Source organism: Ornithodoros turicata, chromosome 10 (genome assembly GCF_037126465.1).
Source record: "Ornithodoros turicata isolate Travis chromosome 10, ASM3712646v1, whole genome shotgun sequence".
NCBI lineage: Eukaryota > Metazoa > Arthropoda > Arachnida > Ixodida > Argasidae > Ornithodoros > Ornithodoros turicata.
In genome coordinates, this window is record NC_088210.1 from 1639993 (window position 1) to 1663127 (window position 23135).

The 23135-nt window shown below is 47.2% G+C and overlaps 1 protein-coding gene and 1 long non-coding RNA gene across 5 annotated transcripts in view; both read right to left on the reverse strand.

Annotated features, from left to right (window-relative positions):
* The window catches only part of LOC135371150 (uncharacterized), a 279646-nt gene that overhangs the window by 72997 nt on the left and 183514 nt on the right, over window positions 1–23135 (reverse strand). The window lies entirely within an intron of this gene.
* Window positions 16472–16844, reverse strand: LOC135371167 (uncharacterized). The gene is made up of 3 exons (XR_010415527.1): window positions 16710–16844; window positions 16588–16647; window positions 16472–16528 (listed from the first exon to the last, which is right to left on the reverse strand). It is a non-coding gene; the product is annotated as an uncharacterized LOC135371167 (long non-coding RNA).

Sequence of the window (23135 nt, forward strand, 5' to 3'; positions counted from 1 at the left end):
GTTTTGTTGAAAAACGCACCAGGACGCCCGGGAAGTGTGCCTTTCAAGCATCGTGGCTACGCAGTGAGAAATATCAACAGTGGATCGCTCCAGACAAGACGCATCCAAACCGTGCAAGATGCAAGTTGTGTGAAAAGACGATTGATTTGCGCATCATGGGGGAGTCGGCACTACGAAGTCATGCGAAAAGCGCGAAGCACTGTGCAAATCTTCACGGCAGTGTTCAGAACTCAGTGCTGCACTATGTTCCGCGTCAGGATAGTCAGCCGTTGACCAGCTCAAGCGCATCATCAGCCCGTGCGAGGGACATCAATACTGCCCGTAAGAGACATGAGATGGTGACAGATGCTGAAATTTTGTTGGTTTTGAAGGTGATCACGGCGCACTACTCCTATAATTCATCTTCGCAAATCGGTGACCTGTTCCAGCGCATGTTCCCAGACAGCGAAGTAGCAAAAGCATTCGCGTGTGGTGAAAAAAAAAGTGCGTATGTGGCCTGCCACGGCCTGAGGCCATACTTTCTCTCTGAACTGCAGAAGGACGTTCAACAATGCGAATGCTACGTTGTTCTGTTTGATGAATCACTCAATGAGGGACTGCAACAGAAGCAGATGGATGTGCATGTGAGGTACATGAATGATACCCAAAAGGTTGTCACGCGTTACTTTACGTCGGTGTTCTTGGGTCATTCTACGGCTGAGGATATAAAGCAGAAATTACTTGATGCACTAAAGCCGCTGCCACTTAAGAAAATAATACAGATCTCTATGGATGGGCCCAATGTAAACTGGAAGTTTTTTGAGAGCTTCAGGCACCATATGATGACAAACTACCAAGTGCAGCGCTTGACCTTGGGCACCTGTGGCTTACACATCGTTCACAATGCCTACAAGGCTGGACTGGCAGCTTCCAAATGGGATGTGGATACGTTTTTGTCGAGCCTGGCTTCCCTGTTCCACGATGCCCCTGCACGACGCGAGGATTTCACAGCCATAACCAACAAGAGCCCGTTCCCACTTAGGTACGTGCCGCATCGATGGCTCGAGAACATTCCTGTTATAGAACGATCACTTTTGATCTGGGGTGATGTCGTGTAGTACATCGAAGCCACAAAGAAGCGGAAAGCTACTGTGCCCAAGTGCCGCAGTTATCAGAACCTGCTGGAATTTTCACGCGACCCTTTGCTGCCTGCGAAGGTGAACTTCGCTGTTAGCATGAATATGAATTTCCTGCCCTTCCTGACTGAGTTCCAGATGGACAGACCGATGACGTTTGATTTAGCCAGAGACCTCGAAGCGATCCTGTGGAAGCTTTTGGAAAGGTTCGTCAAGTTCTGTGCGCTGTCAGATTCAGCCTCAGTCACAGCTCTGTTGGGCATTGATCTAGATGATCATAATAACCACGTGTCATCAGAAAAACTCGACACTGGACATGGTGCTGAAAAAAGTGTCAAGGCAAGCAAGGCGAGCAGCAAAGATGTATTTCAGTTCAGGATGCAGTGCAAGCATTTTCTTGGGAAAGCCACACAGCAACTGGTGGAGAAAATTCCCCTGCAGTTTGTTGTTGTCAGGCCTTTGTCCTCTCTTGATCCTCCACAAATATGCAGCAAGCCGGACAAGAGTGTTTCAAGACTACAATCTGTACTGGATTGTCTCATTGCTACCAACCGAATGAGTGAGCACAAGCGAGAGGTTGTGGTCGGCCAGTACACTCAGTTCATCCAAGGTCAAATGCACAAGATACGCACATTTGAGAGAGCCAGTGACAACCTGGATGTCTGGTATGAAGACGTCATCGGGCATGACCTGGCATTTGCTGACGTGTGGAATGTGATTCGGCTGCTACTTGTACTGAGCCACGGACAGGCAACTGTTGAGCGAGGGTTCAGTGTCAACAGGCAAATCGCTGTAGAAAACCTAAAGGACCTCTCTTACGTTTCACAGAGGGTCATCTGCGACGCTGTTAGGTGCCATGGCGGAATTTTGAATATTCCAATTACGAGAGGCCTGAGAGCTGCGGTCACAGGTGCTAGGCAGCGATACGCTGAGCATCTAGACAGCCTCAAAGCAGGGCAGGAGGAAAAGGCAGAAAATGGCAGGAAGCGAGCCAACAAGACAGTACTTGATGAGATGAAAGCAAAACGCCGAAAGCTCGTAATTGCAGTTGAGTCGTTGACGGAAGCTGCAGATAGCTATGCGGAGAAGGCAGAAGCAGCCGGCGATGTAACCCTGATCATTAAATCGAACAGCCTTCGAAAGACTGCCAAAAACAAGAAAGAAGAGCTCGCTCGAACAGATGCAGATATACGGTGTATTGAGAGACTTTGCTGTAAGCATACTGAATTTCGGCAGGGAAAACAAGTTACCGTTATTTCAGATTGTACGTATTACGGATATATAAATCAATTTCTAACTAACGAAGAAATTTCTTTTGTAATTATCCTTGTATGCTTACATCGATCCCATACATATAGCTGACGTCTAAATAGGGGCAAAGGGCGTTGAAATCTTGCCGTGTGCAGATCCGGCAGGTCCTTGAAAACCCCTGAAAAATTTTGAAATTTCTGTGTACGAACCTTATTTTATCTATTTATTTTGCTACACAACAGAGTCAGCCAATTTCAGGTATACAAAGAAAGGACAAGTGCACACAACGCATTCTATCACTTATATTGTGCCCTTGTCTATTTCAAAACCTGCGCTGGTTGTCATGCCTCCCCACATGCCATCATACCGTTGCGTAGTGTTGTTGTTTGAAAAGTATGATGAATCGCGTTTGCCAATTATGTTGTAGACACACAGAAACCTCCCTAGTACCGACGCTCGTGTGACCAACACTTCAGTTCGCAAAACGGAGGTGCTCGCATATAAGAGGTACAAGACATCAGGGCCTTTACTTTACGCCAGGAGTTTGTGGAAACCTAAGTTCCCACAACCTCGGGGCGTCAGCCCGTCCGTTCCGTGCGCGAAGGAACAAGCAGCACAACAGATTCAATCAGAACACATACAGGTTTATTTTACCTTCAGCCGTCGAGACAAAGCCAAGCGAAAAATGACCCGAGTTCTACCGAGACCCCCGCTTTTATACGACGTTCGTCTGCCACGCCCCCTTGCTGTCGGTGTGGCACTGCGTGCCCCGTATCTTTTGATTAGATATCCCACGCTCCCCCCTCAGAAGATTATACAGACATTAAGTCTTCCGGAAGGTCGAGGAGGATGTCTTCCGCGTTGGGCGGCGGTCGTGGTGCCTGTGGTACCAGGGGAGCCTGAGGGGGGTGGGTCTCTGTCAGCAATTCAGGCCGAAGGCATTCGTATAAATTCAAACAAACCTCTATGACATGTAAAGGCCGTTTTCGGGACATCCTCCGGGGCAACTTGGATTTGCGAAAATCCTCTACTACAATCTAGCGTTGAAAACACAGTCGCATTGCCCAGGGAATACAAGATTGACTCAATGGACGGGAAGGGGTAAGAGTCCCTTACAGTTACTGCGTTAAGTCGACGATAGTCGACGCATAACCTAGCCGTACCATCTCGTTTCGGAGCCAGAACAACAGGAAATGCCCAAGGGCTCTGAGACCTTTGAACTGCACCGGTTTGGAGCATTTCGTCAAGAGCAGCGTCTAACAAAGCACGCTTATGCACACTCAATAGTCTGGGATTACAACGCCAGGGTCTAGCGTTACCGGTGTCTATGCTATGCTGTAACACAGACGACTTACCCGGTTTTTCGGTAAAGATTCCGGTAAACTGCCGCAGTACTTGTTCAAGCTGACGGCGTTGCTCCTCGGGACCATGGAATGACCCCAAGACAGTTGGCAGCCCAGACGTTTCAACGGACGCTGCCAGAGCCTGCTGTGCTGTGCAGTGGTCCCGTGTTGCGGCGAAGCGGAAAAATCCCGACGAGCTGTGATACACGTATCCTCCATTGGGCAGGTCCAGCACCGGCAGGAAAACTTATGAAAAGTTGTGTCGTGTTGCGACATGGCCAGGAATGAGGCAGGATGTAACAAAGTATGTTCGTACTTGTCCCGTATGCCAGAGAGCGAAACCTCGTGGTGGTTTACCCCCTGGGCGCTTACAGCCTGTTCAGAGCAATTGACCCTGGCAGATAGTTGCTTGTGATGTGATGGGACCATTTCCCCGTAGTCCTAGAGGTAACCCGTATTTGTTCGTGGTTACTGATCATTTCACGAAATGGGTTGAGCTGTTTCCTCTCAGGACGCTGACTTCCCAGAGAGTGTGGGAAAAACTATTCGACACCATTTGCCGGTTCGGGTTTCCCGCACAGCTGATCACCGACAACGCAACCTACTTTACAAGTAAGGTGTTCTCAGATTCTTGCGCTGTCTTAGGCATTCAACATAAGAAGACTTCCCCGTATCACCCTCAGGCTAACATTACCGAACGTGTTAATCGAAACCTGAAAATGATGTTGGTTGCTTTTACTAGCCAGCACCACCGTGATTGGAATCTTCGCCTGGCTGAATTGGCGTTCGCTACACGGACGACGGTCAACAGATTCAATCAGAACACATACAGGTTTATTTTACCTTCAGCCGTCGAGACAAAGCCAAGCGAAAAATGACCCCAGTTCTACCGAGACCCCCGCTTTTATACGACGTTCGTCTGCCACGCCCCCTTGCTGTCGCTGTGGCACTGCGTGCCCCGTATCTTTTGATTAGATATCCCACACTCCCCCCTAGCCTAAATATTAGCCTGAAGTTTTCGCAACATTTTTTTTTCAAAATTCAGGGGCAAAAATCTGGTAAATAAACGTGTGTTCTAAATTCGTGCGAATTAGTGTGGAAAAACTTCCAATACGCTAAATGCTCAATTCGGGGAGAACCATGACGAAAACCCGAGACTGGGAAAAAGACGAAAAACAGACGACACAACACAGTCTTTTTTTCGTCTTTTTCCCAGTCTCGGGTTTTCGTCATGGATCTTAGCCACCAGCTCGCTTGCTTTTTAACCATTTTATCTGTATCGGGGAGAAATTGGGCTCAGCCACTCAAAAACTAACTCTACGGGTTTCGTACAAATGGTTATGTAACTGCTGCCAAGCAAGTTAGTGTGCATTCCTACAGATATCTCAGTGAGGACAACTTTTCACTGAAAAAAAGCATCCTTGAATTGGTGGAATAATCCGGTTAAACCCTAAAATTAATAATTATGTACCTTACGCAAAAAAGTTCAAACTAGCCTTATTAGAGTGAGGCGAAAAAGTACCCAAAATGTGACTGCCTTCTCTATAAGGAATATACCGTGGTCTGTCCGTACCAAGCCGCTATGCTAGCCGTAATTGCGTCGCTATAGCTGCTCCTGTGTGACAAAATCACTTGCTATATGTATTTTTATGTCATGTGCAATTTATAATTGATACAAACTGCCATATACGAGCCTTATTGGTTGCATTTTGCATCGTACGAATTTCAACAACAACAACAAAAAAAGAATTTGAACTTGAGGTATCATGAGTATCCAATAAGCTGCCTGTGCCTGCCTTCCTGCCCTTACCAACAGAGGGGCTTAGATCCGTGCAACATATCGTGTCAATATCCCTCAGTTCACTTTCAGTTTCTGAGGGTAGAAAAGACTAGGTGCACTTCATTTACCCTGTTTGTCCGGACTCCAGCGTTCGCAGCCAAAATGACTGGGTGGCGGGCAATAAACATGTACAATACAATATGGGATACAGACAAAACGCAAGCATTGTTTGTATCTTGGCTGAAGTACACGGTATACGGTATTCCAATTGGCAAACTGTAAGCATTGCAATAGCTCGTGCTACTTCAGCCTGTTCTCTGAGCCTATGGGTACGCAATGTATTCAAAAGCAACAAAGGATTATGAATTCAGTATTGTATTTTGTTGATACTCATTATGTGTACAAATTCCAGGTTCACCTTGTGGATGACAGTTTTGTTCCTGAGAGCTTCATGTGCGTACAGTGGAGCACAATGAAGAACAAGTTAGTCAACGATTTGATGCAGCATGTCTGGACACAACATGGAACGGCGACTAGTTGCATTTCAAGGTAACTGTACCAGACAGCAGGCATTCATCCGCTCATCACAGGCAACACCAGAGAAGCTGGATTCCATTACATCAGTATGATTGTGTTTCAGTTATTTTCTGTCATATAAATGAACGTTCACATTCTGACCTCAGTCAATTTGCTCTACTTTTTCTGAGCAAATTCACGAGCCTTCTTGAAATATTGTCGCATATACTGATCATCTCCAACATTTCCGTTTCAGATGGCATGCAACTTCACATTGAGGGCCACCAGACTGACCTTCCAAAAGTACATTCCAGTAAGACCAATGTCTACACTGGACTGTCCAGTAAGACCAGTAACGCTGGACTATCCAGTAAGACCAGCTCCACACTAGGTTAGTAATCCGATATGACACTGGTTACTGGTTTCCAGTCTGTCCAGTATACTGTTGATATTTTTTTCAACAGGGAGGGCTATGTCTAAACGTAGACGGCTACTAGACCTCTATACGGGGTTAGACGTCTAGTGAATGTCAGCATCTAGGTGTCTACTAGGCCTCCACGGGGTTATACCTTTAGTAGACATCTCGATTTGGAAGTCTACTAAACCTCTACAGTCTTAGTTGTTATTTAGACAAGTACGAAAAATAGTCCAGGAGACACCCCCGAGACGTTCCAGGCTAAAAATCTCACTTTCACGTCGTATATATAGGGGCTCATATGAATTGTAGACCACACTTAAAGATGCTCAATGTCGTCATTTTATTTTTTCACGTGTGCAGTGGGGTGATATGTAGAGGTAAAATACGCGGAAAGGGTGCCAGCTTGGTGTGAGCTACGAGGAGCTGCTGCTCCGTATATTCGTTAGCTGAGGCTGCAGGCAGGGCGGGCGAGAGGGTGGGGCAGCCGGGGGTGGTGCCCCGTGGCAAGGGCCATTTCAGGGGCCCGCAGGATGCAACGCCTGTCGTAATCACGCACCGAAGAAATACCGAACTGTGTTATCACAATTATACAGGGTGTCTTTTTTTTTAGGCGATACATATTTTTCATTAAACAACCATAAGGGCTATAGACATGCTGTTTTCGCTTCTGACCTCTCTGGGCCGGCTGACAATCTTGGCCAAATGTTGCTCAACCGTCAAAACACTAATTACCTAAAAATCGTTAATTAACTTTTTAATTATAAAATATACGAAGTTGTCCCAATGAGAGCCTATTGTTGCGGTGGATAAAGAGGAGGCTATTGGGCCGGGCATGGACACGTGCGCTGGTGCAAGGAGAATTGTGTCTGACGGGTTTGGCCAGAACGGACTTCGAACCCTCCCTGCGAGCTTGTAACAATTGGTGTCAGAAGTGGGATTAGAAGTCAGAAGCGCCCAGCGATTTAATTCCGCAATGCCTCCACGTCGACGTAGGCAGCCTCCTCCTGAGGTTGCTCCAGCGGAGTGTTCGTCCGGTGACTCGGGATTCGTCACGCTGGATCAATTACGGACTCTACTTCAGGAGAACACGCGCAGCCTGATAGAGCGAATGCGGACGGAGTTTTCTGACACGGCACGTCAGCCTGAAGAGCCTGCCCGTGATAAGATTCATCTACCGCCGTCGTTTCCGTTGGGTAGTGCGAGTACACGCGTTGGAGAAACTCCTGGAACCCTGGGCCTGGGTCGTCTTCCAACGAGGTCTGCTGTCACCGCAAAGCCGGATAAATTCAATGGTGATATCCCGTGGAGCAGCTATTTGGCGCAGTTCGAGGTAGTGGCAGGTGCTAATGAGTGGTCAGACGACCAGAAGGCATGTCACATTGTCTCATCTCTGCGAGGATCTGCACTCTCGGTGCTTCAGGCTCTGCCCGGGTGTGCTCAGGATCTTGTTCGGGTGCACGGTACTATTGGCTGGAATACCGGAGGGACGTAGAAGAATGGTGCCGGTCTTGCGACCTCTGCGCATCTCGGAAAGGACCGCGCACCCGAACAAGATCAAAGCTCCAAGAATGTGTTTCCGGGGTGCCATTTGAGAGAGTGGCCCTGGACATTTTAGGACCCTTACCAACGACAACACGTGGCAACAGGTACGTCCTTGTTGTCATGGACTACTTCACTAAGTGGCCCGAGGCGTACGCACTCCCGAACCAAGAGGCGGTTACAGTGACGGAAGCGTTAGTGACCGAATGGGTAGCCCGTTTCGGGGCTCCCATGCAACTACACTCGGACCAGGGTCGTAACTTCGAGTCACAGGTCTTCCACGACATGTGCGGGTACCTTGGCATCGCGAAAACTCGCACTACGCCGTTGCATCCACAGTCTGACGGTATGGTTGAGAGGTTCAACCGTACGATACTGCAGCACATTAGCCTATTCGTGGCCGAGAACCAGAAGAACTGGGACGATCTCATTCCTCTCTTCCTGTTGTCCTACCGGACAGCACCCCACGAAGCCACCCGGGAAACGCCGGCAATGATGCTTACTGGCCGCGAATTGCGTCTTCCAAGCGACTTAGCCCTTGCGTCGACTCCAGATACTGAGCATACCGCAACCAGCGCCTCGGCCTACCTTCATACACTGCGCTCACGACTGGAGATTGTCCACAGGTTTGCCAGGCACCACATGCAACAAGCCTTCACCCGTATGAAGACACACTATGACTTGAAGGCGTCTGGCGGTGGATTCTCGGAAGGCAGTCCGTTTGGTTATATAACCCTACACGGAAACGTGGGCTCTCGCCGAAATTGCAGCGTCCCTGGCACGGACCCTACGTTATAATGAAGCGGCTCAACGACGTGGTGTACCGCATCAAGCTGCCGGGACGATCCAGACCTCTAGTTGTCCACGCAGACCGTTTGGCACCATACCGAGAAGCTTCCGCCGCGCCAGCTGTGCGCGACGCGGGATGCCACCGTCAACCGCAAACGGGGGAGGAGGGGGAATAGTGTTGCGGTGGATAAAGAGGAGGCTATTGGGCCGGGCATGGACACGTGCGCTGGTGCAAGGAGAATTGTGTCTGACGGGTTTGGCCAGAACGGACTTCGAACCCTCCCTGCGAGCTTGTAACAATATGTTCCTTTCGGTGACCTGATATCGTAGCCGTTTTCAAAACAAACATCCGTTCGGGAGATCGTCCGCAAAAAAATCGTGAAGGAACACCATTTGTTTCTTTATTTTGTTCATTGCGCATCTTCGGAGACCCGTCTTTTCTTCACTCCCAATGTGAGAGGGGGAAAGAGCACAAGGTTGCCTCTTGCGTCCTGGAAAAAGATTAACAGAAAATGCAGCCCAAGATAAGGGCAGTTCCGATAGCGTCGCCCGATACATGTGTTTTTGATTTGTTTCCGCAAGTTAAAGCTCTTCTTCGACGCATGAGGCGGCACTGTGGCGGCATCTTCGACGCATGAGGCTCCTTCACCAGCTCACATTGGGGGTGAATGAAAGACGCGTATCGGAAGATGCGCAATTAAGAAAATAAAGAAAAAAAGTGCTCCTTCACGAATTTTTTTGCTGACGATCTACCGAACGGATTTTTGTTCTGAAAACGGCTACGATATCAGGTCAGCGAAAGGAACAGAGGTTCTCATTGGGATAACTTCGTAGCTTTTATAATTAAAAAGTTAATTAACGATTTTAGATCATCATAGATCTCGGAAATGCACTCGTAATAATTGTAGAGGAAGCACGACCTTTGTTTAAAGAAAGCAGGAAGTTCCGGTAGCATTGCATAAGCATACGCAAGAGAGCATGTTTTCACACGAAAAGAAGTATCTGCAACAGAAGTGGAGACGAAAGAGACCATTTGAAGCCAAACGCAACATAATTTGCTCGCCAGCCGTTCTTGTGCTCTCCCGTTTTGGAATATAAACAGTGAGCGCAAAGCACACATGAGAGACCGAAGGAAACCGTAACGCTCATGTCAGAGCACAGGGGTGGCATACAATACAACGGCCCATAGAGAATACCGTGCCGCTGGACGCCATCTTGTCGTGGTCTAGCTGCATCCCACGTGACCACCATGCAAATGGCGGCGCCCATGGCTTTCGCCTGAGCAAGATGTAAACAAAACAGTTGCCGTGCTGCCGGTGGTTAGAAAATCTTGGAACTTCATTTCATAGTGGTTATTCGCTTATTATCCAGTGAACTGTGACTTGACAGATCTCGTGTACGACATTGGCAGATTCGGGTGAATCATTAGACGAACGCCGATTTAATTTGGCAAGCTGCTGTTATTAAATATAACATGTGCTCATGCTCATCTGCGTCGTGCAGTTGATTGATAGATTCAGTATTGGGTTTTGCTATTTGGCTCATGCTTACCATGACAGAGTCCTTTCAGAGTAAACATCTTCATATGGCGCAAAACAGATACAGACGAAGGGAGCAGTCGAACAACACAGGCCCACCTTTCAGAGTGCAGACTTGCTTCTAAATAGCCCACACCCGCATCAGAACATACAAATACCACACGCTGTCACCTTGAATTAGAAAACAGGAGTGACAAGAAAATAGAGAAGCAAACATACACAGTAGATACTCAGTCGCAGCGTACGACTGTGCAACTGGACATTTTATTATTTGGTAGCGTTGGGGTGCCTTGCCTTACTCGTGGTGTATTTGCATTTTCTAACAAGATTTTGATCGTGTGGTTTTCGTAGTAATTACTTAATGCAGGTACAGACAGAGAAAGAGGGAACTGAAGTTGGGGAGTAAAGCTTGAGTCGTCTCTGTTAACCATTATAGACATAATCCTGATTATTTACATAATTTACATGATCTGATTATAAAAGGACTGGTGGTTATACTTCGTTATGACAATGTAGCATGTACTGGAACTGGAACCTGTGAAAAGTAGGGGTCTTTGGGAACTGGACATAACTCTTCTATTCCCTGCACTTTGTCAGGAAACGTGAATCAAATAGTCCTCATCATAGCATTTACAAATAGTTACAAAACAACCCCACGACCCTTGCTTTATGTACATATATCACGTTGTAAGCATCAGGTACACCTGGCGATACTCACTTTAGGTACATGTTCGAGGCATCACCCCTGTTTACTGTCCTTTAAACTGAGTCAGCTTTGTAAACATTTGCCGACATCGCATCTTGTGCATCTCCTCTGTGCGTGCTTTGCTAGCATGATGCATACGTGTTTTCAAGTACTTCTGAGAGATGCACCGTATTAAGTGGAAATAGTGATTCTCTAGTGAAGTTTGCTCAAGCATGTGATCGTTCCGTATAGACCTGAAAACGCCTCTGTCCACCATAGATTCCAGTACTTGCAGGAGTATTCTTTGTAGAAGGGTCGTTGAAGACATGCCCTCTTGAAGAAGAGCCCTGCGCAGCATTTTCTCTGATGCCCTGCAGATGATGATGACATCATCTGATGGGTAGGGAAGTTTGTAAACCCGCTCCTTTTGCTCTATTAAAGAGTGGTGAAGGGATGGCACATCAACTGTCAACTGGGAAATGCACACCTCACATTTCAGGTACACCTGAAGGCGGCACACAATATGTCCGGCAATGTACACAATTACTCTGTCCCCAAAAACAGATGGCTCTGTTGGGTCCGCGAAATAGTCGTGGTCACACAGCTCGTCCTCTTCAAATTCTTGTTCTCCTGCTGCACTCCTTCCTCTTGACGTCCAGTTGATGACGTCTTCTGACCGCGGTTGTGTAGCACTGCTCACGTGAAGTATAGATACATTTTCAAGAGGTAGACAATTCCCTTTTTGACTGCTATCCACTTCTGTGTTGATGATGAGCTTTTTGTAGGCTGCAGCAAACTGCCTTGCAGTGGGGTTGTTGTTGAATCCCCCATGTGCACGTACTAGGCCGAAGAATAATTCTAGGTGGTCCTGACTAACCCGATGTGTTGGTAGGTATTTTACTGCAGATTTGAAGTCCAGGAAATCATAGAGTTGAATGATGCTCTTGCAGCATATGACAAAACCAAGGAACCCGGTCTTTCTGTTCGTCTGCAGTAGGAGTGATCCAGAGTGGCCTTTACGTAGATTATGTATGTAGGTTGTTGCGATTTGCAACATTGCGCGAGCTCTGTCAATGTTTTCGGGGCACAGTGGTTTTTTCCAGGACTTTTGGTGCATATTTACCGAGTTTAACACATCAAATAAATTGTTCATAACTCTAAGGAATCTCTCTGTTCCTTGAGAGTCCTCAAATCCTGGTACAGCAAGGTCGCGACACTCATGTATGGCATCTGCAACAGACATGCTCAAAAGTTCTGCAGCAAGGCTCACTTTCATGGGCTGTCGCTTCCACTGAACATGTGCTGCTCGCAGTCTGTTAGCTGCATGAAGCCCTTCTTTGTGCTGCAGTGAGTGGAGTGCTTCGATGTGGCTCCAAGATATCTCACAGCCGTCTGCATCGACAAAAGATTTGAAGTGTGACAATGCATTCCTCACTAATTTGAGCATATGGCAGGCATCAAGAAATACATTTACAGGCTCTGCAGTGTCTGGATGTGAAAAACTGGTCCTTAAATTGTCAGGCTGGAGTGAACATCCAAGGCTTTGTAGCATTGATATGTTTGCCGCTGCGCCGTCACAGGTAAGGGATGCGACTGTGACCCCTGCGTTGTGCGCAAGAGATAACCCTTGAAGAACAAGATTGCTTCGCTGTTCTCCAGATATCCCATCCACAAGGAAGTACCCAATGGGCAGCTTCCATTGTTCATGTAGTGATACAAGCAGAATAACAAAAGCCTCCTTAACTACGACACAGGAATCCTCCAAGCTTGGTCCTACAGTTGCGTAGCCATATGTGCGGCGCCCGTCCCATTCTATGTGCCTTCTGATGGCCATTTCATCAACCATAAGGCTACATATTGTTGGTGCTCCTGTTTGTTTGTTAATTGTTGCTCTCATCTGTAGTGCTGAAAGTGCTTCATTCGAAAATCCCGGCTCACCATCAACTGACGTGTACCACCTCTTAATGGTACGTGGATGGGGCAGACACGTATCAAAGGCCTGGCGTACATAGCCATATGCACGTGGCGAGTAAAAATGCAGGGTTAGTGCAAACGCCCGCAGTTCAGGGCTATAAGTGTGAGGCAGGCTAGTCCCCTTTTGTTTAGCCGTCTGTCTCATCAGCAGGTCCTTGTTAGCCCCAGCCAGGTTCTCAAGACAGCCCACCTGTTCTTGGAGCAAAATATTCTTGGACGTAAGATCTGATATGACGTGCTGTAGTTTTGCAACCTTCCGCTTCATCCGCCGTTGTGTTTGTTGCAAGATTTTGATCTTCTTTTTACTAACGGTATGGAGGTTGGCAATGCGTACAACTTCTTTTTTGAGAAAGGCCTTTACTGGTGTGTCCTCAGCCGGTTTCTCCTATGATGGCATGTAGTCAGAAGCTTTATTAGTTGTTATGAAGATAACTAGGAAAGTGACAGTCACAAGAAGTGTCATGCCATCCATCCCATGCGGAGATCAGGTATATATTTCGATGCTACTTTGCAACAAAACTGCACTATCTGTTAAAACCGATAAAAGCAGTGTGAAAGACTAAAAGACAGTACGACACAAGGATAAAAACGGACACATACACGCACAAGCACTTCTGTTGAAATAGCATGCTTGTCGGCCACAACTGTGCACCTAATTAACATTAAGATTGGTCAACAAAATGATGTCAGTCATGAAAGGGTTTCTCTGCCATGATTATTAGTAGTAATTCACCTCAGTTATGCACCTCACACTACTGATGGTGACTTGTCAGCTGTCAACAGGATTACAGTCATTAAGCAAATTTTTTCACAGCCTTGCAAACAGCTACACCTGTTTTATGTGTCTGCTCAGAAAGATGCGCTTTGTAACTTGTATGCCATCGTGTGTTGTAGCCGGCTATTTTGTGCCATATCGAGACCCTGAAGTTTTTGGGTTCTATTTTGTTCCCAAGTTCGGGGAGGTAAAAATTGGGCAGAAATAACTACGTCAGAAGTTTGTGCACATTCGGGAGGAAAAATTAGTATCAGACCGAATTCAAGGAGGAACCGGGCTTTTCATGGAACTACCTTTTGTTATATTGTTTATCTGCAGCTTTAGAAGTGCGCATTTTGTAGAGGATTAGTATATTGCTACCCTGAAGTGACAAGGTTAGGAACAGTGTCATGGGTAATAATCGGGTTTACCCCTAATCAGACTAGCCTAGATTTGTGGTGCAAATTTGGGGAGAAAAGGGTTAAACCCTATGCTTCAGGGTCTAACCATATCACATGCACCACCTAACACTGACAGAACTTTGCTGTGACACACTTACTGTGTAGGAAGAGCTGATTTTGCATTGCAGCTTTGCTGATGAGTGATGACTAAGAAATCAGACATGCAAATCACAGGATCTTCACAATGTGATCAAACTTGGTCAAGTCCATCTTTATTGCCTTGAACTGAGTACAATTCATCTGTGACAGGTACGTAGGTTAGTTATAATCAACAGCATGCATAACTCTACAATAAACTGGAGAATCCTTTAGACACAGCACAAAATGTAGCACTAACGCAAAGCACTGCAGAAGTAACAGCAGGAAGTGATCTTACCACAGAACCCCACCCCCAGTATGGGCCGTAATTAATTTATTTGAAGTGCGTTTTAAATAGTGTGACAGCAGGGCTGGCGTCAACGGGGGTACAGGATGGCATCCCCCCCCCCCCCAGAACTGGCCTGAAAGGGGGGCACAAACTGCCATTTGCTTTATTGATGTCTGGACGAGGGGCACAAATTTCGCTGCTTACCTCCCCCCCCAGCACCGCAAGTAGACGCCGACCCTGCGCGAGAGATGAATGATTTGGGGACTCACACAACTGCACCCCACTGTTGTGCATAACAAAACATTGAGGCTGGGCTGTACAAAGGATAGACAACACACACCCCGTGTGCTGTTTTCTGCCTCTTATTCCCCCAGCCTCTGTGTGTCATTATGGACCAGCTTACTGATTTCCTATCTGATACCTAAATGGCTCCCATCTGGCACTGTGTCCATTGCACAAAGTCTGTTAGTTGTAAACATGCAATCCTTAGCAGCTCAGAGTACTATCCTTACCACAGGGTCAGGTCTGCTGGTGCTTGGAGTCGAATGGGTGAAGCGGCACGTGGATGTCCCCTAAATATGCATCGAAACAAAAAAGGCGCAAAATGAGTAGCTACGAAAGAATGTGCAAGATGATATCTCTATCCATCTGAGACCCTGGGGCTGGGGACAAGGGAGTGAAGTACAATTCATTGAGGGTTTTCGACGAGTTTCCATCATCGTCACTTGATAACTATGCGCAAACATGCATTCTGACTGTCCTTTGCTGGCCCTCATATGAATGGTACTGATATAAGATTTTGGAAGCATGCAATTAGCAAAAATTTTTGATATGCATACCATAGGGGACTCTGTAGACAACATTTGCCCTTCTCTCTCGGGACTAGCTTCACCTTCATTGAATAAGCTCTGAAAAGGCAGGACACAATAGTACATGCTCAAACCAATTCAGGTGGCTACATTATGGGCCAACCAGCAGTAATGTGAATACGAACTACATGAAGACAGTAACCAGAAAACATCTTACTGGTGCTGTTGTGTCAGGCCATTCACTGGACACTGAAGTGCTACCGAGGCCAAGTCCGGTGCTCACCTAGAAAAGAGGTGTGTGATACTCTGGGTCTTGTACATTGTGGTAAGCACAGTTAAAAATCCCAAAGACATATATGCCTTGCATTATAAATGCATTATGTCCTGATAGTTGTCCAATGCTTGATAACTATAAGCAAATGGTATTTGCAAGTTGCACAGCATTGTTAAACTAACTTAAGAATACTTACTCCACTGAGCTGTGGATCAAGGGGACAACATGATGTGCCCTGCTGCAAAATGGGCATGTGTGAGTGAATTGTCTCATTTTATTAATATGAATTTCGAAGGAAATAAAAATTGGAGTACACTAATATCAAAATAACTAGAAAGTGGTACTAACTGCAGTGGGGTCCACAAGTGCCCCCATAGTTCCACACGCCTGTAATATGACACGGTCATGTTCATATGATACCACAATGAATGTTTTTTAGCATACGCTCACATCAGCCGAGATATCTTGTCCTCCTGTCCCTAGGATGCTTGATAGGCCCACCATCTGCAGATTTCACAACGTCGTGAGTCAAGCTAAAATTGAACACACCCTGCAGCTGTTTACCTGCTGAATGTCAACAGCGGAATGCGTGACACCTACAGCAGGAGAAATATGTTCACTTGAAGCTCTGCTGGACGGGACTACCTCCTGATGATTTGACAAACGTACATGGTTAGCTGCACAACTGAACATACACTAGAGCTCCCAGGCGATAATGCAAAAGCTGGATATTTACCTGCTGGATGTGAAGCAACGGATGTGCGACACCTACAGGGGCAATAGGCGCACCCAGAGTTCCACATACCTGTATAAACAGGGTCAAGCTCATCACACCACAAATGCTATAAACACCATGCTTACATCAGTTGAGAGTTGCTGCTCTCCCAGCCCTGGAATGCCCGGCAGCCCCACCACCTGCCAAATTTAACAACACTGTAACAACCGACATCAATACGTGCACTATGGCTGTTTACCTGTGGAAATGAGAGCTGTTGCCCTCCCAGTCCAGGGACGCTTATTGGCAGCACCACCACCTGCCAATTTCACAACGATGTCACAAACGACGTCATGCAAAACACGCATCATAGCTACCTACCTGCGGATTTACCTGCTGAGCTCGGACCGAGGGGTGTGTGACCGGAACAGCACCTTCTCTCAAGCGGACTCTTGACAGCGATGTTCTGTCGAAGTCCACGTTTCGAAAATGTGCCGAACAGACAGCGCTGTTCTTTGTTGGCGTCCAGTCCTGCCTCCCGATCGCGTTGACCCATTGCAATCGCAGACAGAGTTCTCGGGGAAAGCTAAATGGTACCGTCGAACGAACACGATACAGAAACGGAAACTATAAGCGGTGATGGAACACGCACGTAGTGAGAGTACTTACTGGTGGTAAGTTACGCCAGACTCCTTGCTGGCGCGCGTTGAACGATTATTGCAGCCAATATAGCAGCACACAACCATCGTCACAGGTAAAGGATTGCCACTCACACATGAAAACAGAAACTGCGGAAACGCATCCGTCCGTAGGAGAAGCGAAGCAGATGACAAAGCGCGATAAAAAAATAAAGGCATGCGATTGGACGATCGAGACCACGACAAGATGGCGGTTTTGCCAGAAGTGACCGCTTGGGGGAGGCTTCAAAAATGGCGGGTTTGTGTCACCCCTGTGTGTCAGAGCGTCGCACTTTCAAGGCACTTATTCGCAATTACTCAAAGCTTAAAAGAAATGGAGCTGCAGGCGCCCACCAGGTGGACCACATAGCTCCAGAAACCACCCGGTTATTTGAGGGAGAAGGAGTATGTCGGTCAATACATCCTTCAATCTGCTAACAGACTGCCGTCAAAAATATAATGGCATTATACATTAAACGCTGTATGCACTCTTTAGCTTTGGAGATATAGTAAATTATCATTACTTGCTGCCGCAATGTTGTAACGCATTACCTGTAATGTGTTACCTCAAACATGCGATTTGTACAAGATTATTCAATTATATGCTAGTAGCAGTCAATCCGAGTAAGTCGCCCTGATCTCAAAGCTATTTTGATTTCTGAATCGTCGACGTCTCAGCTGCGATTTGCCAACGCCAGCTAATACCGTCGCTCGATAAAAAAAAAAACTCTGATTATCGAAACATTTTGGCATTCATGATCTTTGCTTATTCACGTCCTCATACAGAATTCGTTGACCCAGTCACATAAAAACGAGCACGCTCCCCAAATTTAAGTCATCTAAGTCACCAAGCGTCGCTTGCTTCGGTTTCAACCGTTGCGTCTCACAACCATGTAGAAGAACAAAGCATTGTTCGAGCGGCTGCTTCTTCCTCATGCTTTCTTGTGTTCAGCTTGTGTCAACTATAACTCGTTGGCTTTAATCGGCAAGATATTACATCATCGTGCGTGACGATTGCTGTTGTGTTCTCTATTGGTCTGAGACATGGAAGCTGTTGCGCCAGTGCCGTGCTTCTTATACGTGACTACAACACATACAACTTGCCAGACCAGCATAGACCTTGCCGGTTATGTATTATTTGTTTGTTTCGTGTTACTTATGCACGTCAAACTAACACTGGTGTGTGTTGTGTTCTTGCTTGCTGTACAGGCGTCGCCACCGTTAACCGTCGCGCGGGAGCGCGTGACCTGCTTACATGCAAGCGCCGCTTTGTGTCGATGCTGGGGCGAGCTGTGCTGGAGGCTCTGGGGTCTGATGCACAAGCGCCCTTTCTCGGCGGGAACAGGGCAAGCACGCAGGGATCACCAGCTGAGATATCTTTCTGCAGACACAAGCAAAATCAGTACACAAGCAAATATATCAGTGTGCTTTTGCATCCACACAAACACGTTACTAAATTTTTCCTCAGCACAATAAAACAAAATAAAAATCTCTGTGATAACACGTATCACAGTTTACAGGACGCCCAGAGCCAACATGGGTGAGCCTACAGTGTTTGCATATGCCTCAAACGTATTTCAGAATATTGTGCCTCTCAAGCTCCCCACATGCCGGTTCCGCAAATCGGCATCTAGATAAAGCGTGGTATAGATAACGCATACGCGCAGTTAGTGTGCCTGCTTTGCAAGCGCGTAGATCCTACACAGCAGGTGATCCATTTGTACTATGCCGATTCCCCTGAGCTCAACCGATCGATAGGAGGCGATCGTTTACCATGGTCCTGGAGCTTCTACCCCAGCGTCGACGCAAGGCGAGGCTGGCACGCAAGCGGGCCTCGCGCTACCGCGCTACGGTTAAGGGTGACGACGCCTGTACCACATAACTTCAGTGCAGAGTGGTGTATCTGCGCTGTGTCATTGCAGGATTCACTTCCCCCAGCGCTTTTTCTGCCTAATTATGATTAAGATGCAAATGAATATTGCGTTTCGCGTTGTGTACCTATGAACAGCAATTCGAAAGTCATTCTTCCCTTTCATTGTGTATGTTTATGCCCATTACTGTTCTTGCGTCGTTGCACAGTAAGTGCACAAATGGTGTTGCATTGTAGGACCAACGGATGCGGATGTGTAACATATGTGGGCAGTTGCAAAATGCCAGTCGTCAAAAAAGAAAAAAGTAAAACAGCCTGATTGCGGCCTGCTTTGTTTCGAACTATCCATATTCTAAAGTACTGAGGGTTTGTTGAGTTTGTCTGTGTCGCTCTTAGTCTTTCCACCGTGCATGTTAATTTTTTCGACAATTTTTATCGCGCTGCCTTTGGCTACTGAGGACCACCAATCACCAAAATAAGTTCGCTAATTTACAAGCAAGGGCTAGAGAAGGTCAGTATGAAGCAGTGACCTTTTTATGTTGAAAATTACATATAATGAGAAATTTAAGTGATCGCTTGGATAGGTAAGAGATTTGCAATATAGATCATGCCACTTTTTCGAAAAACACAGAAGTATTTTTAAATATTTTCGTAATTGATGAATACATAGAAGAATATACTCATATATAACATTCAACATGTGGTGTAGTAGCCAGCTCAACTTTTGAAGAACGCATTTTAACCGTATTTCCTTTCAGTAATCGGTGATTGATGCCAAGCAGACAAAAGAAAAAGCGAGCCAGCATTTGTGGCACATTACATGTCGAGGAATACTTCAGCAAATAAGGTCAACTACTCAATGTCTAATCCATTTTAATTATAAGTGCCCATTAAGAACAATATTTGCACATCACGTGACCAAATTACCAAACACACGTAGGGATACATGAAAAGGATAGCATGCACCGTTAGAAAAAAAGATATAAATAAGGTATAAGAACGTGACCTTATACCTCTTTTATACCTTTGGAGGGTATAGAAGAGGTACACATTTTCTATTTATACCTCCAACCATTCTCAAGGGTATGAAAGAGGTATAAAAGAAGGCTAACGTACCATATTTGTACCTCATCACCACTCGTTTATATACGGTTCCAGGAGTACATCACCAGGCCATGCCTTTCACGGTATGAGGCTGCTTATAGCTTCTGATTTTTTATACTTTATGGTTTTGTTATACATTTATTTTCCACTTACTTTACTTATACCTTTACTTTTTTGAACGTAGATAACAATTTTCAAGTGGAGGGGCCCTTAGGCTTTTTCGGAGCCTTTTGAAACGAGCATTCTACCGTTTCACGGACCTCCCGCCGTGATCTGGACGGGAGGTCCAACGTCTGTATGACACATCCCACAGGTCAACAGGTCCCCGCCAGCCCTGCCAAACGACAACGGGTAGGAAGCCTTTCCTCCGGTGAATTTTCCCGATAACACCATGGACACTTCGGTACCGGCAGCTCCTCAGCAGACAGATGAGATGAACGATGGCAACCTTGCCACTTCTCTTCATGACCCGTTCACCACTGTCACCTACAGGAAGAACCGAGCCAGCGGTATTCCTATACTGTTTCGACCAGCAACTAGAGACTGCTCCTTCTGGAAGGTGAATCCTAATGCGGTCGCTAGTGAGATACTCCTGCTAGCCCAACAACAGGTTATGCACCACCGTTTCCACCGAGATGGTTCTCTCTTCGTCTCCGTACGGTCCGAAGCAGCTGCCCGCAACCTTTTGTCCGCTAAGTGCTTAGCTGGGATTCCGGTGATACCATCAATACCCCAATCGTATGCCCGAAATATGGGCAAGATATATGATGTTCCCAGAGAGTACTCGAACGACGACCTCGTGCTCTACCTCAAAGACGCAGGGGTTTTATCTGAACGGCGACAGATTCGGCATTCCATGGCAGAAGATGGCTGTGATGTGTTTACCCCGTCACGGAGCGTTATCCTGATTTTTGAACCTACAATCCACTGAATTGCCCTCGTATTGCAGACCTTCACAGTCCACGAGTACATCGAAGGCCCCATGCAGTGTTATAACCGCCAACGATTTGGCCATATTGCACGAAATTGCCGAGGTTCCACACGGTGTGGCATATGCGCTGGGCCTCACCGGAGATTGCAACAATAAAAGAGATCCAATGTGTGCTAACTGTAAATCCAGCCATCCCGCATAATTTTCTTTGTGTCCTGTGAAGACTGCCGCCACCAAAAGGCACCAAGACCGCATGCTACGACTTCCGTCTGAAGCTTCTAGGGGTGGTAGTGCCACACTCCCGCCTGGTACAAATCCACAAGAATTTCCTGCTCTACAACCTCGATCTCAACGGGACGAACGGGGGTCGCTGAACACAATCGCGGCTAAGCCCATCACAACCACCCACCCACCGCCTCCTCGTCCATCAAGGCAGGTTACACACACTTACGCCAGTGTGACGGAACCAGCAGGCACGAGGAGACAGTTACTCTCATCAGCCCCTGAAGATGTGCCTTCTGCGGGACTCTTCTCAGTGGTACGCGCTGCCCTGAAGGCAATTGTCTCTGCTTTTCCTGGTGCGTCGCAACTGCCCGAGGTCCAAGCGCGTCTGGCACTGGAGGCATTATCTTTGCATCAGCATGACTGCATTGTATAGAAAGGCCATGGAGTTGCAATGGAATCCTCGAAGCCTCCGTAACATCTACAACAGTACAGGTTCCCTTTCATAGCTGTATCCGAACGCGGCATGGACTCTACACATCGCGTTAATGTATACACAATCTATCGATCTCATCAATCCTCTGCGAGCAGAACAGCGCTACACGTTCGTAATGACCTCGTTGCCGCGCCCGTGGGGCGAGTTTGTCATCGCTCTTATGACTATGTCACCTGCAAAATCCGCCTTGGCCCCATGCTGCTAACGGTCGTCAGTATCTATATACGTCCCGCAGTACAGGTCACGTGGAGTGACCCCGAACGCATACTTGATTCTCTGGAAGCCCCGGCGCTCGTGCTGGGTGATTTCAATTAGAGCACTGCACGGGCCCGGACCCGAAGGCCCGGCCGGGCTTGGGGTTTTTAGGCGGGCCCGGGCCGGGCTGGGGTTTCAGCCACCGGGCCCGGGCCGGGTACGCCAGATGTGGTCGGGCATGTACGCGAACATATTTCACTTCACGAGACTGGACAGCTGAATTTTCACGTTACTTTTTTTCCCCAGTGGGTATGGGACATCAGGTATTCTCATCTGAGAAATATCACTTTTTTACATGTGATCATGCTTACGTATTGCGTGAATAGGTCTGGATTTCACGCGTGCACTCACACACATTTGGGGACGATTGGTGTGGGGTCCTGCACGAGCGTCAGTTCGGTTAGGCGTTGAGATATTTCGTTCTCGTAAGAGTCTGGCACGAAGATCAGTGAGGGTAAGTGTTCTGACATATTTCGTTTTTATGAGAGTCCGGCAAGAGTGTCGGTTAGGTTAGGTGTACTGACATATATTTCGTTCGCGTGAGAGTTCAAGCAAGAGGAACTAACACCGGAGCATGTGCAATCGAGCGGCGATGAGTCTCTCTCTTGAACCGCAATGTACTGTAGGGGACACGGTTGTCTAAAATCAGCACTCCATGGTTTATCGCATCTCAAATATCGAGGTGTTGCAAGACTATTTCTTTCGAGTAATAAACACGCGCTGCACATGGTCCACCACCAAGTCCAATATTGGCACAACACTTTCAAGCGCAACCGAGGTAATATGGGACGGCGAAGTACTGACAGGCGATTTTAGCTAACCGTGTCCCCAACAGTACAATACGCCCATGCGCCTCACACAGAATCAGCAGTCCAGGCCATCCAGTCCACCGCAGTATCGTGAATAGCTCTGCAGCTGTGGAACCTCGAATATAGTGAGGGCCAGTGTCGGTACTGGAATCCAGTGAAAAACAGCAAGAACCAGTGTGATGCTGGGTTAATAATGCGGTATCTTACTGGATACTGGCTTCCCGCGAGCGGTACGTGGCGTCGGAGCCTAAGTGTACCTGGTCAGGGGAATCGAATGTGGCCTCGCGTCACGAACCCGGGTAGGAGGACGCGCTCGTTAGGCTCACGATACGGGCTGTAGCGCCATCGTGTCCCTCCTGGGCAGGTGTGGATCTTGATACACGATGACGGTGGTCGTCGTGAAATTTAGAATTATAGAAGGTTGAATTACACCAAACATGGTG